Consider the following 19,007-nt stretch of genomic DNA (forward strand, 5'->3'; position numbering starts at 1 on the left):
CTCTGGTTCCCATCATTCTGTAATATTAATGTAGTAAACTTGTACTCTCTGTATTGGCTTAGCGGTTATTTTTTTAACAATTCTTTCTCTCTTCCATGTCTTGTGTACTTTTATACTGTCTCTGAAAATTTATCAACATTTGATAAATTTACCTACTTTGTTTTATGTAGATTTCTTTTTAAATGTTTTGTCTACAACACTTGCACAGATGTTGTCAATGAATTTGTACATACCTTTTACCTCTTATCCTATTATACTGTAATATTTGTGGCCATTTTGCTTTTATTTCTATTTAGCTTGGAGCATGATTGTAAGACACTGTGAATATCGATGTCCTTATAAATATTCCTATACCAATTCATCTGGATTGAACATGGCAGCTAGTCTTCTTTCTTAGGCCATAAAGACAAATTGACCAACCAGATAATCTAGATATTTACCAAAACTGTAGATAATAAGGCAATCTTTAAATAAATGACTTTCCTCTCTTTTCCCAACAACATCAGAAATGTTCTCAGAAAGAGAATGTAAGTGTTCGTGCATGGTTAATAAGACTTCTATCATCACGTGGAGAAAAGAGACAAGAAATAAAGGCATAAACTAAAATATCATTTAATCCTTTACAGGAACAGAATGTTGCTCTGATGTTCATTTGGGTACATGGTTGTCTATGGGGAATTTAGTACGGGGAGAAATCATGACACATAAATGTCTCTCTGTATCTCACCCAATAGAAATTCAGTACATCAACTTAATTTGTGAAGCTTAATTGTTGTTACTGTTAAGTATTGTGGGTGTTTAATAGGATAATGTCATCCTGGAGTGATTTCTCTCCGCTTCCTGGCTTTAATCTTTGCATTCATAAAACTCTTCTGAAATAGTAAATTATAAAACTAGCGATGGTACCTCCATGGGAACTGTCCGTTACTGATTAGCGAATTACATATTCATCAATTATTTAAAATGTCAAGCTATTTTAAAAACATAACTAAGCAGAATAATTGCTTTTTTTTTTTTCTAATGGGAGACATGTGCTTTTTAGTATTTTGGTCTGGCTTAAATATGCACAGGATTTGATTTATGAATATATGAGATATCTATAAACATGAGAGATGAGAAGCTTCTCTCAAGGATATCTCAAGTGTCATTTAGAATTCCTTGTGTCTTAATTTAAAATGTTAAATGCTTCCATAACTCAGTGTATCCAGCTCAAACATTTTTTGGGCAAAAAAGTAGAAACGATAAGACAATGGATTAATAAATAACACAATTAACCTCACCAAGATAAACTGCCACTTGAGATGATTTAAAGCTATTTCAAAAATATTACATTTACCAATATTTAAAGTTTAAAAATTTGGATACAGAAAGGAAATAAATTTAGCTGACTGTCAGAAGATTGCATTCACATAATCGATTTTCCAAAGACATGTATCTTGCTATTACCTTACCCTCAGTATCACAGAGTGGTTTTCTATTCTTTGTCTTGTTTTCCATTTTTCCTAATTATCTTTATAGTTGTTTCATCCTGAGCTCCTTTAACTCTCAATGAAAGCAGGTTCTTGGGGTAAACTTCTGGAATAAAAACAAGACACAATGTTTGTGCCTTTGCATTATCAACTCTTTGCTCACCTGATGAGATACTCTTTATTCTTGAAATATAGTAACATGAGAAAACCCCTTATGTTGCTTGCACACTGTTAGTTTCCCTACAAACCCACAGAAATCCTGGCACACATCCATAGGGCAGATGAACTGTCAGGGCTCTGAATTAGAAGGTGAACCTCTGAGGCTCTCCTCTGTGGCTTGTGACCAGTTGTAGTATTCACCTATCCCTATATTCTGGAACTAAAGAGGTAAGCATGGCTCAGAAGACCCTTGCTTTGTACCCCTATGACCTAACTTTGAACTAAAGTCAGTAGCTACTTATTGAAGATCCTCTTCTCACCTAATTCACAGGCTCTTGACTGAGATGTGTCTCTAAGTAACAACCAGGATGACACTGCCCTTTGTTTGGTAATCCAATCCAATGCAATCCAGTGTCGCCTGTTGACTCTAAGAGTGAATATTCATACACTGACTCGATATTGCCTAACATTATCAAAAAATCACCCTCATCACTTCTTAAGCAGTTTTTCTGAAAAAGGATTCCCTGCAATTATTTAAACACAGAATGCTTAATAGGAGATGAATCCACTTCTTACTAGGAAATCATGGAAAAACCCATGTTTCTTTAAAACAAACAAAAGCAATCACAAATCCCTAAAATAACTCCAATGGTGCTTATCAGCTGAGGAACTTGGCTTTAGGATGTCTGTGCCATTTCAGCCACATTAAGGGGCATTACCATTCAAAGAGAAGGAATTGTGTTTTCTTCTGATTGTTTATTCATATCTTATCACTTTTCCTTTTCCTCAGTCCAAGTTTTTGACTCACCCTTACATGTCCTGGTAGGAGCTTTCTAAGTAGTGTTGCAAGAGGGGCATATGGAAGTGTCTGACATTGCTCCAGCGGAGGAGTATAGAGGTGTCCACAAGTGCCCCCACCCCCAGCCTAGGCCAATAATGATTGCCCACCCCCGAAGAGTCTAGAGACAGTCTTTACTGACTGAGCCACAGAGGAGCCTAGGACCAACAGTGACTGTCCACCATGAGCATTTCTGTATTAAAAAAGGTCAAGATAACATTTGCTTGGTTTTGCAATCTTTGCGCTTTAGATAACTACAGCATACACAAGATTTGTAGAAATGTGTAATCTTATCTGACTGGAAGTTCAAACTATGTAAAAGAAAATGTAATGCTCAGGAAAGAAGTGAGTTGTAAAGCATTTAGAAGTATAATATTCTTTGAAACTTGGAGAGATGAAAACAATTTTTTTTTTCTTTCTAATTCACTCCAGAATAAGTAGATTAGACATGGGTCAAGACATTTCCTTGGAATTTTATTGCAATGCGGCCACATGTTTTGGCATTTGTCTTAAAGCAGGTCTTTAGAAATTAAACCGAATTTCTGTTCCTGCTATGAAAATGCTATTTTCTTTTCCTTAGTTATAAAAGTAAAACGGCATAGAAGTCATATTGAACTTGGAGCGCATGTAACTTTCTCTTTTTTTCTTCTGTAGTCAAGTAGAAAGCCATGTGTTCAGAAGAAAGGGTGTGACCCCTTCTGTAGACAGTAGAAAATGATGTTCATGTTGTTCCTCTGTATCTGGCTGGGAACAAGCCTACCTCTTGGAATGTGACGTCCATTCCATTGGCGATGATACCATCCGTGGTCTTGCCGTAGCAGGCCATAGGACAGCAGCTAAAGCTCGTGGCCAGGGGAAAGCCATGGGTGTGTCTCCACACAGAAGTGCCAACTTTCCTTGGAAAAATGTCCCAAAGAGTATTTGTATTTGTTTTTCAGGGAAGGAAGGAGATGAGCAACGCACCCTCCACTGTAGGCACACGCTCACTTAAACACCCCATTTCCATACACTTAGGCTCCTTCACACACGCAAGCTCTCACATACTCACACATACACGTACATACTTGCTCCCACTCACTCAGGAATGTACACACTTCACATTTGTTAAATAACAGACCCCCATGTAGAACCAGGGAATCACAAAGCGGTGATCACATCACATCACAGAATCGCATCACAATAACGGTGACCTAAGCGTTGACATGGAACTTCACCTTCTCCCTGAGGCTAGTTTATCCTTTGAAACTGGATTATCTCTGATTATCTTTGATCTTGGGGAAGGGTTAGGAAAAGGCTCTGTAATTTACTTGGGCCACATATTGTGAAGGCTGACAGACCTAAATCTCTTTAGAAATCTCACAGTTGCCTCCAAAGCCATTATCTCTTGTTTTCTAGGCCCTCCGTGCCAGGACAGATGCCTCCTCATTACCTAGGACAGGCCTCACCCCGGCTGCTGGCCAGGCCAGCACACCCAGCTCCTTTCAACTTGCCCCTTCAGGGTGATTTCTCAAATGTTTATTCCTTTCAGTGCCAGCCCTCTGGCCTCTTTCCAAGCTCCTAACATCCCCTTTCAGTTCGATGACCCTGCTGGGGCGTAATGAGAGCCAACCCCGGGCTGGCTGCAGAGTGGAACATGTTCTCTTTTCCCATGGATGCCGTAGCTATGTGTGCATGCAGGCATCCAGCCAGCTTCTCTAGATAACGGAATAACGTGTTGGGGTGTCCAAAGCTTAACACATGTCCAGCGTGTGTTCTGGCAGTACCTGGATGTCAAAAATTGTTTTTTAGATACCTGGAAAAAAGGAAGGTAAATCATTCAAAGTTAGGGATTAGGGATCAGTATATGTGATTCTGTGACAAGGGCTGTGCCCGATTCTGAGGCATACCTCTAACGGCCAGCACACTGTGTGAGACTCAGTGATCTTTAGCTGACTGACAGAATTTCTCTCCTGATAAACGTCCCTCTCTATAGATCCTTGAAAAAATGTTTTTCTCACACAATCTAATTTTATCCCTTTCCTTAGTTTCCTAACTCCAATGCAGTGGGATGCATTGATTTGTCCCATAGCCTCAGTAATGCTTTGTCTTAAAGTTTTAAGAAGACCACTGCTCTTTCTCAGGATCTGTGTGAGTTCTGGGCTTTCATTTAGTTTTCCAGATAGTCAGAACATTTGCACATAAAACTTATAGGAGCCCAGAAAGCATAAGGAAGGTGATAGACAAAGGGCGAGTGAGTATATTGACATAAATGCTCAAACAAGGACAGAGAGAGAAATTCTGTTTTCATCCACTCCATGCCTACCTACATCTCTGAACACTATAACCTTAAAGGGTATGTTCTTATTTAACCTCACCTTCCATGCATAGGATCAAGTAGAAAAAGTAAAACAAACCTTATGAATTGAGAAGTTTCAATAGTGTTTTCTCTTTAGGATTTCCATGCTACCATTAGCATGGATAGAACTTGTTTTGCCAAGACTGTTCATACTTTATTCTAGTCTTAAGTCTTGTAGACCTAGAACCTATGTATTAAGAGATTTCATCTGATCAGTTGTATATACATTTTCAAGTACTTTCTGTCTAGGAGCTGAAGTTTTGTGGTGGATGGGAGAGAACGGTGTTAGAAAGGGAGGGAACAGGAGGGGTGGTGGGAACGTGTGTGCCATCCCAACGTAACATGATGAAGGGCTCCTTCTCTACCGTCCCTTGCTCAAATGTTGAACAAACTTTTGTTGTTGTTGTTAAGACCCTGTGAATATTCCAGTTCCTCCTATGAGACCTGACCCAAGAGAGTGTTCTGCATTGTATTTGTACTTGACACAGCTGATTGGATTATATGCTCATGATTACAGTGCAGGATGGAAATGGAGGAAAAGCGGAAGCAGAACGCACAGCCAAGCAGCCAATGCTGAACTCGCTTCATTAACACATAGCTGCCCACCACAGAGCTTCCTTCAGGCCATACAATAGATTTAAAAATGACTCCTATTGTTTGCTTCATTCTGCATACAAGTTAACTTGACATATATTTCCAAATATGTGAAACCCAACAGGGTACTTGGAAACCCCTGCTATGTTTACAATGCAACATCATCACCCTGGAGAAGGGTTGCTCTGTACTAACTTCAAATTGTAAAATAAAGTGTTATGTTAACAAAGATTATGTTACAAGGAAATTATAATTGTTATAATAATGATGTTTACTGAAAAGATTGGAGCTAGCCCTGTGAAATGTGGAATAAATTAATATTATAAGTAAGAATGTCAGTGTTTATATTGATCTATTGCCATGTATTATGGCAAAAGTACATTAAAATAATGCAAGTGCCAAAAAACAAAAACAAAAAAGCATTATCTTATGTGTGCTCTCAATAATCCTGTCTGATTGCTTTATATAAATATTAGCCTTGAGTACCCATTGACACTCTCTATAATTAATTTCATAATTGAAGAAAAAGCAAAATTTTGTGCTTGTGTTTAAATAATAGGCAAATCCAGTAATATGTGTAATGAAATATTGGCATTACTTGATTTCTACTTCTATACAAAGAATTCAAGGAGCAGAGACTCAGATTGCTTTTTACAACACACTACAGTATAGCTAAGAAATTTGACATATTATTTATGCATCCTGTGTTAACTTTTGTATATTTCAAGGGGCAGAATATTTGGGAGTCACCTTTTAAAGACCAGTAGTCTCATGACCCGTCTCTCAATAATACCATTATCTAGTAGAATGAACCGAAATAAACCTATCCTTGTGCTCTTATGCCAATCCAATCCCCCAGAATAATTTGCCATTTATCCCCTTAGAGCAGGAAGCAGAGTATAACAGACGAGAGGATGTTCTCTAAGAAGTTATGAACCAGTTGACACAAAGGGGTGGGGATGGGGGCACATGGGCTGTAAGAGTGTCCACCCTCTGAGTCAGCTGTAGTCCCTGATTCGTGCATGCGTCCTTCTCCTCAGCATCAGAGTCGATAACCTAACCCATCAGACCTGCAGGTAAAAGTGTGAAATAGCTTATGGAGATACTCCAGCATTCTTTAACCCATGAAAAAGGCCAACGGTTGTTTCGATTTCTTAGATGAGGTTTGCATCATAAAGACCACGTGCCATTTATTGTCATCTCTGCCACAGTGCCCATCTCACTGTGCCAAGAGCTTCTCTACATCATGGCAGCTTTGTTCTCTACAGTTCTAGCCTGTGGGTACTCTTATCATCCCACATTACCACCACAGGTATTCAAGTACCTTGTCCAAGTTGTGTACCCAGTAAATGTCAGTCTGTGATCTTAGTTACTCAGCTACTTAGAGGAGGAAGGACTTCTTTTAGAGTCCTGAATCCACCATTTAGTAACTGTGTGACCTTGAATATATTGTTCAACTCTTCAGCATCTGTTTTCTTATCTGTAAAATGGGCACAGTGTTATCCACCCTGGATGGTGATGGTTTTTGTTGAGGATTAACGAGATAACATGTAGGGAAAGTCTTGGATGGACAGACAGAAACCATTAGAAAAATACTCATTCTTTCTCTTTTCCCTTACACTTTTTCCTTCTTCCAAAAATTCACTCTCCTACTTGCTAGGAAATTCTAAGTCGGAGAGTTGTTCTAATCAGTGGTGTTCTGAAGGGGATGGGCACGGAGGGAATGGTCCCATCCACCCTGTCTCACTGACCTTGTTTAGAACCGCTGGTGCACGGTGATACCAGAAAGCAGACAGACTTTTAGTCACTTTTATTACTGATTCTAAATTTTCTAGACAGTGCATCCCCTTATTGCCAGCATCTGAGATGGATTGGTTTCTCCTGCCCCCTCCTCGGTACACTTGGTATGATTATATTCATTATTCCTTTCCCAAATAGGAAATTAGGTACTCGATTATATACAATATAATAGGAGTCTGTATCTGGCATTTCTTCTTACCTTATAGGTCTCATGTGTGGCTTGGAAGTCAAGTGAGTAGAAACCAACTAAGGCTATCGTTTCAGAAAGGCCACCTGCCCCTTTGTACTACTTTACTCTCCTGTCTGAGTGAAAGTATGAATGAACCCCAAGGAAAATGTTTAGGCTGCAGGGGAAGACATTACCTGCTGGGGTCACGACAAAGATGCAGAGTGGCAGGATAATTTTGTTGCCAACTTCCAACACTTAAAGCTTCCCCAGACCATAGTATTTTTGTTTTGTTTTGTTTTAAAGATTTTATTTATTCATGAGAGACAGAGAGAGAGAGAGGGGCAGAGGCAGAGGGAAAAGTAGACTCCTCGCTGAGCAAGGAACCTGATGCGGAGCTGGATCCCAGGACCCTGAGATCATGACCTGAGCTGAAGGCAGATGCTTAACCAACTGAACCACCCATTCACCCAGATCACAGTTTTAAACACCTTGTTCTCGGGGCACCTGGGTGGCTCAGTCGTTAAACACCTTGTTCTCTTAGATGCACATGCATTTATCCACAAGCGTGCCCATTATAATATTTTATCCCATCATATTGATCTGACTGTTCTGTATTTTGATTCTTATTTTTCCTTTTAATGAAAAAGCATTCAGGATATCACATTATAAATTGTTATGTACACATGAGGCCTGAATTTTAACCATGTTCTGGCTTGCGGAGTGAACATGTGCCCAGCCTCACCACAATCCAGAGGTGTCAGGTGGCTCCACTTTGTATTTCTTGAGCAAAGTCAGAGCCAATGGACAATCTCTCTCTATTTTTTAGTCTTTGTAGCCTCATTTATTCTTCAGATGCCAAGAGTGTTCTAGTTTGAGACTAGTGATAATATGGACGTATTCGGGAAAGTAAAGCTGAAGATTTTAAATCCATGGATGTCCCATCAGTTTATTCCGTGTGTTTTCAAACTTATCTTTCAAGTTTCCAATTCCGTGTCGATTTTTATTAAACAATTAGATAGTAGAGACCCCGGGAGGGGAGGCATTTGAAAATATTTAGCTGCTAGACTTACTCCAAATGTCCATATACTTGAAAGTGATGCTTTGGCTCAGTCTAGAGAACAAATTACCAATGTATCACTGTGGAGCTTGTTGGAGTTGTAAACAGATAGCCACTGAAGGACTATTAAAGCTTTCCAGAATGCTCACTCCATTTGAGAGCTAAGTGCTACGGTTGTGTTCTGCTGTCAGTTGTTAGCAGAAGTCCACAGAAATGTTCCCCATCATAGGCTGTAACTACTGAAAGGGTATCAGGCCGCAGAAGGAGCTGGACCATCTAGGGAGGGGAAAGTGGCATAACATTCGGTGGACACCTAGCGCCACCTAGCATCCAAAGTGTGCTTTATATATATATTTTATATATATATAATATATATAATCAAAACTGGCTTATGACAGAGAAAATATGCTATTTGCAATAATAACCATAATACTTATAGAAACCCAGAACAAATATCTTTTATTATACTTGTTTTGGATAATTTTCATGACTTTAGTCTTGCAATTTTAGGTTGTTCAACTTTTAAATATACCTTCTTGTACTTTTGGGGGGTGGGAGGGAATAATGAACCACAGCCAATGATTTCTGAATGTTATGCATTATGTATGATGAGACGCAACTATTTTCCTTAAGACTTATGACATCTTCTGTGCATTGTAATTTCCTAAATCCAACCTGAGCCTCAAGGAAAGGAGGTCATTTTTTCCTGTGTTGCATTCTGAAAAGAAAACTGGCAAAGGGAGATTGACTGGCTGAATGGAAGGATCGTGTTGACTGCTTTTGTTTATCATGAACATATTTGAAACACATTGTGTAAGATTCTTTCCTGAAAAGAGAAGCCTCCCTCACTAGTGGGTAAAATTACCCACTAGTTACATGTGGATCAGGTGGAAACGTGTATGCTATATAAATGTTGCCTCAGAGTTATACTACATTTGACTCAGAATAATAAATACACCCACATTACGAGTGCCTTATTCAAGGAGCCCTGAAATCTCTACTTTCTCCACTTAGTTCACCTGCTGGACAAACTGTTGTTCTCTGTTCTGTGCTGCAAATAAACATTATCCTTCTGATTGAAAGCATCTTCCCCAAATAAAATAGATTTCCAAAATGGCATTTGTTGAGGGCTTATTATGTGCTTGACACAGTCTTCAAGATGTTATATTATCTAATTTTATTCTCACAGCTTGCATGTGCAGTAGATAACATTATCCCCATTTCACTGATGGGAAAACTGAGGCTAGAGAGTGTGTTACCTGTTGAAGGTCTCATAGCTAGTGGTAGCTATAAGGACATGAAGTGTAAGCCCGGGTGGTTCTATCTACATAGTGTTTGTTTTCTTTTCTACCAGAAATAGCTGCCCTTCTGAATTTGCTCTCTTCATAAAACTCCCTTTCTTTCATTTCTATTAATGCCATTCATTGATTTATTTAATCATTCTTTGGTTTTTCCAGGTCTTGCCTTTGAACTCCTCTAGACTTAAACCTAACATAGCAGAGGGTCAAATTCAACTCAGACTTCAACTGAACAAGGTACCACCTAAGAGTAGGATCTCCAAGGGTGAGGTGGGGCTGGGAATGTTGCTCCTGGAAGGAAGCTAGATGTCAATCGTTGATTGTGTCCTTCTCTTATGGACCGTGGGTGGGGGTCCTGAGAAACCAGCCATGCAGGCATGGGTGTGCTGTGTGTGTGTGAGTGTGTGCATGTGCATGAGGAGGAACATGAACACTCGAGCACATCTTATTCTGTTTACATGCTGAAAAGAAAACGCACCCCCTCACACACATGCACACATAAACGCAGCTTCTAGAGCACTGGAGTAGATTTAACCAACGGCACACAAAAGAAAAATAATGTATTCACCAAGATTTATCCAGCTTCTGGGCTTCCGTGGGGAACCTGTGAACAGACACTTTAAACTGGGCGGGGGGGAGCCAAACATACTGTCACTTCAAAGCCTTTGTTTTCTAAAGTAAATGCTGCATTAGAGCTAGGTAATAATCCCTAGTTGTCAGCTGTTTTGACAGGGATGGAGTCATGACTTAGTACCATCCCAGGAAATGAGGAAGTTATCTGAAGGACCAGAAGGTGTCAAGAGTAATCATACCCACCCCATCAACTTTTCAGGAGAAGCCAATGAGCCAGTCACTGATCACTCAGGACACAACCTAGGGAGAGACGGGGTCTGTGCTGTCCTCAACAGATAGTCACCTAAATAATGAAACAAGGAAACTTTGGAGAAGTCTTACATGGGAAACACTTAATAGTGCTTCCCCAGGCCTCATGGAATTTCCAGGTATTTTATTTCTACATCCATATGAAATGAGATAATGAATATGAAATCACATTTTAAGCTACAATGTTTAAATGCAAATGCTTATTTTCAGTCATTTATTATTTAACATGAAGGCTTTTTTTTTTTTAACATTTAACATTGCTTGAGCAAAGAAGTGCAAGGCACTTGAGGATGCATGGTGCATTAGGAGGAAACAAGAGAAGACACAGCACAGGAGGGCAGAAGATAGCAAGACTGGGGCCACTCCAGCTGTTTTATGTGATGGCGTCTCTCAGGTCCAAAGGTGTCTTGCAAAAGGATCTTGAGGTTTTATGACAGGTTCATGCTTTTCCCCAACACGGGTCCACTCTCTCCACCTGTCCCCATATCCAGCCTCCACACCGAGAGAGTGCTATGTGTTTGTTGACTCCTGGATACAGAATTCTGTAAAGTATGCCCATTGCTTATAGGATGGAATATAAACTGCTTTTGCATGGATTTCAAGGCTTGTATGATCGGGTCCTAGTCGTTCTGTTCAGCTTCATTATCGAGCACCCTATCTGGTACATCTCATGCCCATCCACTACCCTCCATGGTTTTCTCACTGTCAGATGTCCCAGGGATGCCTCTAAGATTTGCATAACACTTACTTCTTCTTGGTACACCCTCCCTAATCCTGGGCTCCTGGAAACCATTACTTATCAATAGGTTAAGTCTGGAATCAATTGTGTTCTCCCATTTTGTGAGGTTGCTGCCACCCTCCCAAGCATATCATCCTTCTTCCATATCTCCCCTGTACTTTATACTTAGTGCACCTCATTTTTGCATAAAGGAGAACGTTGTCTGAGGGATGTTATCTTCTGTTCTGTTACCCAGAAAAGCCGTCTGGGGAAAGGTCAGATTAGATAAATTCCTTTACTATCAGAGTTTTTAAATTTGCAGATGTGCATTGGAAATTGCAAAGAGGAGGCTATAACATGTCATGCTTATCGAATATATTTGACCATAGAACCCCCTTTTTTTTTCATTTTTCCAAAGAGTATCTTTTTTGATTCCAAAGATGCAGATTATAATTGTTTACATTAGATCATAGAGTCTTTGAGGGCTGGGATGTATATGTTCATCTTAGAAATCTCTAGTTGTCTTAGTACATATTGAATGAATAAATTAATTAATGCTAAAGGCGGAAACAGCTAAGCATCTCATTGCAAAGCTGTTGTAATAATTTGCAGAAGCATTTGGGCTCCTGATAGGTGGCTCTGCACATAGTCATCACACATGCCCACCTCCATTAATTTACTATTTTTACCTGCTTGTGGAGGATGAGAGACAAATGTTAGAGAAGAGAATTAAAATTCAGGTGTCACTGAAAGAGATAACACAACACCTGCAGTTCACACGAAAAGGGAAATACCTACTCATTTCATTCTTAAAAATTGATTTTTTAAATAAAAAAAAAAGCACCTTTATTGACACAAAGAGGAAGAGTATGTCATAGGGACCACTTTAGAAAGATAAACTTTAAGGATGCAAGTATATATTTAGGACAGAACATAAAGTGGGATTGGAGGAAATTAAGACCTTTATGGTCCCTAATAGAAGCCCTCTCCCCACAAATATTTCAATATGAAATTTTCTCTCTCTCTTTTTTAAAGATTTTATTTATTTATTTGAGAGAGAGAGAGAGATCACGAGCAGGGGGGAGGGTCAGAGGGAGAAACAGGCTCCCCACCTAGCAGGGAGCCTCATGTGGGACTCGATCCCAGGACCCCAAGATCATGACCTGAGCTGAAGGCAGATGCTCAACCGACTGAGCCACCCTGGCACCCCTGAAATTTCATCTCTTAAAATAACACAAAACTTATATCACATTTAAACTTCTGACACCTACCACAATGTGTGTTCATCAGTTTGTGTTCCGATGTGTGGAAGGTTTCCCCCATCACCGAGCAATTCTCCAACACCAGTTGGGGGTTCTACAACCTAACTCAATTCTGACATTATCTGCCTGCAGATGGCACCAGATCCCACAAATGGAGGGCTCCATTCTCCAAGAATGCCCCCACCTCAGATGCCATAATGGAAAACTCCAGGTTGTCACTCGGCTATAAATCAGAGGTTCCTATGACCCCCTCCTTGGGTTCAGAGACTTGGCTGGAGTGGCTCACAGAACTCAGAGAAACCTTTTACTTGATAGATCACTGGTTTATTATAAAACAATATGCATCAGGATGGCTAGATGGAGGAGGTGCATAGGGCAAGGTCTGGGGAAGGAATGCATTGCTTCCAATGCTCTCTGAGAACCCCCTTCTCTCTGAATCTTCACATGGTCACCAACCTGTGGAAGGAAGTTCTCAGAACTTCCTCCTTTTGGGTTTTCATGGAAGCTTCATTAAGTAGGTCTGATTGATTAAATCATTGGCTACTGATGATTGAACTCATTCTCCAAGGCCTCTCCCCTCCCCAGAAGTGGGTGGGACTCAAAGTGCTGACCCTCTAATCACGTGATTGGCTCCACCAGCAACCAGCCCCCATCCTTCTGGCTTTCCAAAAGTCATCTCATTAACATAACAAAAGACACCTTTCCAATTCTCCTGGCAGGTAATTCCTAGGGTTCTAGGAGCTCTGTGCCAGGAATGGAGATGAAGACCAAGTATTAATTCCTTATTATAAATCACACTATCACAGTCTATATATATTCTACTTCATTTAAATTTTCTTTTCACAAAATTTTGCATAAGGTTATTGAGGCTGAACTTCTTTCTTTCATTCTCTTTTTTTTCTATTATTTTGCCTCAGATTTGCTGGGCAGGTGCCCTAAATACAGAACTCTTTTGGGTGATTGAGCACATGGTACATGCCCACAGATTTTCTAAAGCTACTCCTACAGCCAAATTTAAATACAAAGGCAAAGAATTTAAAAAGGTTTTTTAAAATGTTGTGAGAACTGTCAGTGACAAAGAGCTATTTGCTACTCTAGTATGTTGACTTAAAAGAAAGTCTGCCTTCCCGCTATACTGTCTGTCTTCTCCCTGGGAGGGAGACTATTAATGCAACTGTTAACTGTTAACTGTGTAATAAATTGTGTGTGAAGATTTGCTAGAGCTGCCAGAAGGGGGCAGCATTTTGTCTTTCCCTATTTCCTTTAAAATTCGGGAGGGATTTTACAGGTCCCCCAGGGAGTGCTACATTTCAATATTTATCATGAGGATGAGGAGAAATGACCCAGAGGGGTGAGGCCAAGGGACTGGTCTGGAGTAGAGCATGTGTTTTTAACTCCCTCCTCTTCCTGTCCATCATCTTTCCTTCCTCTCCCTCTTAGCTGCTCCCAGGGGAAGAGCAGTGATTGGACCCTAGGAAAAAAGATTCACTGGAGGATATTGCTGGCTGCAAATTTTCTGATAGTGACTTGATAACCTTACTTGCCACAGCTCTGCAAACAGTCATTTAGGGTCTGGGCAAAAAGAGTGTGGATATAATTAATTTGGGGCTATTTTACCTTCCCCTCCTCCTTCTAAAGCCTCCAAGCTCTAAAATCACCTATCTCACACAAAATTTTCCAGTCTGTGTCTCACACCCACTGTTTAGTTTTTACCATCTCTTGTACACCAACCAGATACTAATAACTAACATGTGTAACTGTCATTACTTTAACTACCAAGTATAACTGTCATTGACGCTTTGCAGTAATTAGCATTAACACTTTAGAGTTTGCAAGTTGTTTTCATACATTCACTCAGCAAATGCTCATTGTCCATCTGATAAGCACCAGGCGCTCTGATGGATGTTTAACGGCTGATAAAACTTCGTGTGTTCAAAGGAACTTGAGCCTAGTAAATGACACACACACACACACACACTTTAATCATGGCACTTCATCTCTGAATATTTAAACATGTCTCTCCTAAGACCAAGGGCATATGGGCATATTTCTAAACAATCATACTCAGAAAAGCAGTCAAATAAACTACGATGACTTAATACTATGGTCTCAGAGAAAGCCCATTTTCAAGTGTCTACATGTGCCCAAACGCTACGCCCTTCCCCAATCCGGGATCTAATATAGGATCATAGATTACATTTAGTTCTCATTGTCCTTTTTTCAGTCTCTTTCCATCATGAATATTTCTCAGCCTCAGTGATTTTTCAAGATGCTGAAATTTTTAGTCTAGAAGTTGTTGGGTTGTTGGGGTGTTTTTTGTTTTGTTTTTTGTTTTTTGGTTTTGTTTTGTTTTTCCGAATGACCTTTAGTTTTGATCTGTCTGATTGTTCCTTTGGGACTAGACTCGAGTTAAACATTTTGAGCCAGAAGACTACTTGTGAAGGCCTTCTCATAGAAGCACATGGCGAACGTTGTCAGTTTGTTTCATGAGTTGGAACACGATGTTGGATCACTTGATAAAGGCCGTTTCTCTATTCTAAATGCTGTGTACCAGGAGGGGGGGACCAAGGAGGCTGTCTTGGAGTCTGTCCACCACAGGATCAAATCCACTGATTAAATATATTATGCATCTTGTGTTATATATTTTTTTAAATCTGTTTTTTGTTCGATCAATTTCTAAATAGATTTGACTTTACATTTTCTTTTGTGACTATCACAACAATCTTGCAAATTGTCATCATTACTCTATGTCTGATGAGGAAACTGAAAAACAAAAAGTCAAGTTAAGTGTCAAGTGCACATAGCTAGCAATGGCAAATCTGGGATTTGAACCCTGTCCACTTCTTTCCTGTATAGATCAGCGGCAAATACCCACCACAGAGGTTCTGACTGCTCTTCACCACTAGAGGGGGGAAGAGGACCGTCAGAGTTAATATACAGCTCTTAGTTGGACTAGAAATCTTTTGATAGTACCGAGTTGCATGCTGGGCAATGCTTAAAGATGAATGAATAAAGAAAAACAACAACAACAAAAAAGGCATTGTGTCCACACGGATGCCCCACCTTTTTTGTTTGCTAATTTTAGATTAAAATAGATTGAATACACCTTAACTACAGACATTTTTTGTTTGCTAATTTTAGATTAAAATATTGAATACACCTTAACTACAAACATTGTAGAGTAAGATTAAAGACAAGTATGAAATGAGCATATGGCCCATATTTAATCCATAATGAGGTTTTAGGCAAGAACAGTGGGTTGTTCTTTTACAGTATGTATGATCTACCTGTAAGCATAAAACATAGTACATGCACTTATGGGATAGGTGTTAATTACTACTTTCCATGAATCTGTCTTTTTCCTTTTTAGAGAAAAGATAAAAAGCCATTGTGGAATGTGAATTTGGCATTTATTATACTGTGTTGTTTTAAAATTAAAGGACCCCAATTAAATGTCTGCATCTTACCTCCGTCTTTACCTACCACAAACAAGATATCATTATGTTTAATTCATCCTTTAAAAACTCACTGCTGTGGAAAAATACGAGGCAAAGCTAGTCTCTACACTGACTGGATTATCAAAATAGAGCTTATCTGGAGATATAAATAGAAACCTACATTCTTTATTCCCAAAGTAGCAACACTAACAAAATAGTAATCTGTGGGGAAAACTGAAAAGAAAAAAAAACAGAAAAAAGCAACACAGTCCTCTCATGTCAACCCTATGAAAACAGGTATCCAGAATGTACTGGGCAGACGTTGAAAATCATGGCGAAGGGCTAAAGTGAATAACATTTAAAAATCTCATTAATATTTAAATTAATATTTAAATGAGGAAAATGTAAAGTAGCCTTCCGTTCAGTAATGGAAAATGTAGAATTATGCTAGACATTAAAGAGAAAAAAAAAGAAAGATTGAAAGAAAGCAACATGAAAAATTGCAGTTCTATCCCATCATCAGATGATGTGCAAAGTATAAAAAGGTTAACTTAGTAGGTACTCTTGTTCAAAACTCTCTTGTTTAAAACCAGTTTGAGCACGTCCTCTGAAGAGTCAGGTTGGGTTCATCTGAAACCCTCTTCAGATGAAGAGCTTTGCTTGGCACATTCTGGCCCCTAAACACACACCCTCTTCTCTGAACAGTGGACCTGGTATTTGTAGTCCCTACCTTGGAAGGATGTATAGATAAACCACGATGCGTTCCTCTTGCTATGATTCCCTGTCCATAGCCTTAACGATGTACACAGCCGCCAAGGAATAAAGGATAGAAACCATCTGTTTCTCAGCCCAACCCAAGAGGCAGGTTTAACTAGAGGAAATGGGTGGACGCTGTTGTATAAAGTATTTTTATGAGACCTGAGAGTAAAATCCTGGAATGTTTTACCGGGAGAGGTCATGAAATCTTCCCTTTGGAGACCTTTAAAACCATAGCAGCTTCCCAAATCAGTGAGACGATACTAGGGTGGCTCTGCCTAAAGGCAAGGGAAAGGATCCATAGATGAGTCTTTAGGCCTTTATAAATACAATTTTATAGGAAAAAAATTGTAAAGACCCTTATAAAATAATGGTCTTAATTATCATTTGCATACCCCTCTATTGCCACAAAGGGGTGCTATTGACTTAGTTTCTCTCTTCCTCAGAAAAGGATTTCAGTATTTTCTCTAAAAATCTTACTGTAGGGTTTTGGCAATCATTTTACAAGCTCAAATAGTAATTCACATTTTTTATATGTTTTGGAATGGCAGAGATCTGGATTAAAGTCAATTTTCATAAAATTTATTTGGACAGCTTATAACAATTTCTTTAGAAAAATACACACCATCCTTGGATTATCACTATGAATCAATGGCAGACTAGATTTTTTCCAGGCAGTGATAGGAGATACAGACACTTGTGAATCAAATTACCATCTTATGCTATGGTCGTGCAACCTTTTTGGTAATAGAATTGGTGTACTGATGAGCAGTTATTAGACACAGAGTGTAGTCAAAAATCTCAGTCTTCTTTGAGACATGAACGTGGCGAAACAAGAACAGTTGGGGACACATCCCATCCATTCTTCCTTGGCAGGGAGGCTGAAATGCCAAAGAGATCTTCAGCCATCTCTGTACTCCCTACGGATAGTCCTCTGTTTCCCCTTAATCTTGGGCATAATGACAAAGCAGGTGCTCCGTTGCTGAACTGAACTGAAGCTCACAGATTTGCTGTGTGGTGAGCAAAGGACCTATTTAAGGCTGAGGAAGTTAGGTGAAACCACAAAGCTCAGGGTCTTAATTTTCCTGACTTGGGTCTTGGCTTTGTGCTCTGAATGCTTCTGGGTAGAGAGAAGATGCAAAAATAAATGAAAACCTTCCGTTTCTCCTAGCAAGACTTTGATGAGGACACGGATGCCTTCAAGAGATCGTAACTTGCAGAGTTTGAGGCTTTGAATATATATTAGGTTGTATGGATTTGGAAGCTTAAAAAGCATCCTGACGTGACCGGTTAAGAAGGGCTATATTTTCTGGTGTTTGCATATGAAATGTTTTGTGAACTTAACATGAAAACAGTCAGAGATTATTAATTAATCCTTTATCTAGAACCTCTGGTGGCGAATGGGGAAGGTTAGTGTGCTTGGAATACTCGGTAAAAAATATTTGTGTTCACATTTTCCCCTTGGGGCTAGTTCTGGTGAGTGTGCAATGGGCATCAGTGAGTTATGGTGTGATAATGATTCTTGGATTAACTACAGGTGTGCAAAGTGAATCAGCGTAGGGTGTGGGATGGAAACCTCCCCTCAGTCCAGAATCATAGTCCTATGACCATAACCCCTGACTTGCCATTGCTTTGCTGATTTTCCTCCTTTTGCTATTTGAGACCATGAAGCTCTCTATATTTGCCATTAGTCAATTGAGAAATGGAGCATGTTACATCTCATATCCTGAGTCTGATCTCTTTGCAGGTTCTCCTGGGAGTGATACGTGGAGAGAGAACTAGAGATTCTATTTGGTCCCAGTGGGGGTGTCCTGAAGATTTGTTGATGTTTGCCAAGGGCACAGGGGTCATCAGGATTCAGAGAACTGGAATGGGGATATAATCTGGAAGTTATATTTGTAATAACATGCTGATTTTAGAGTAGATCGTGTTTAGCGAAGTGAGGGGCACAACGCCAGTCTTCTGTGCTAACAAGAGAAAAATGATGTGGCACTATTTTCTATCACAAGATGAATGATTATCCATGACTACCTTCTCATATCATTTGGCAAGATGTATTTTTTTCACAACCCGCATAGGTTACATTAATGATTTTCATCAGTCATTGTTTACTAGTGGTGAAAGAGTTTCCACTGCTCTTCTCAAAACTTGGAACAAATTAATGGTTTCCATATTCAAAGGTCAAGTTCTTTCAGACCTTTTTCTAAAGTTTCATGGGCAGAAGGCAACCTTT

The 19,007-nt window shown here is 39.5% G+C and overlaps 1 protein-coding gene across 1 annotated transcript in view; it reads left to right on the forward strand.

The window, feature by feature from the left end:
* Positions 1-19,007, forward strand: part of NYAP2 (neuronal tyrosine-phosphorylated phosphoinositide-3-kinase adaptor 2) — a 248,640-nt gene that overhangs the window by 209,592 nt on the left and 20,041 nt on the right. The window lies entirely within an intron of this gene.

This window comes from Neomonachus schauinslandi, chromosome 3 (assembly GCF_002201575.2).
Source record: "Neomonachus schauinslandi chromosome 3, ASM220157v2, whole genome shotgun sequence".
Classification (NCBI taxonomy): Eukaryota; Metazoa; Chordata; class Mammalia; order Carnivora; family Phocidae; genus Neomonachus; species Neomonachus schauinslandi.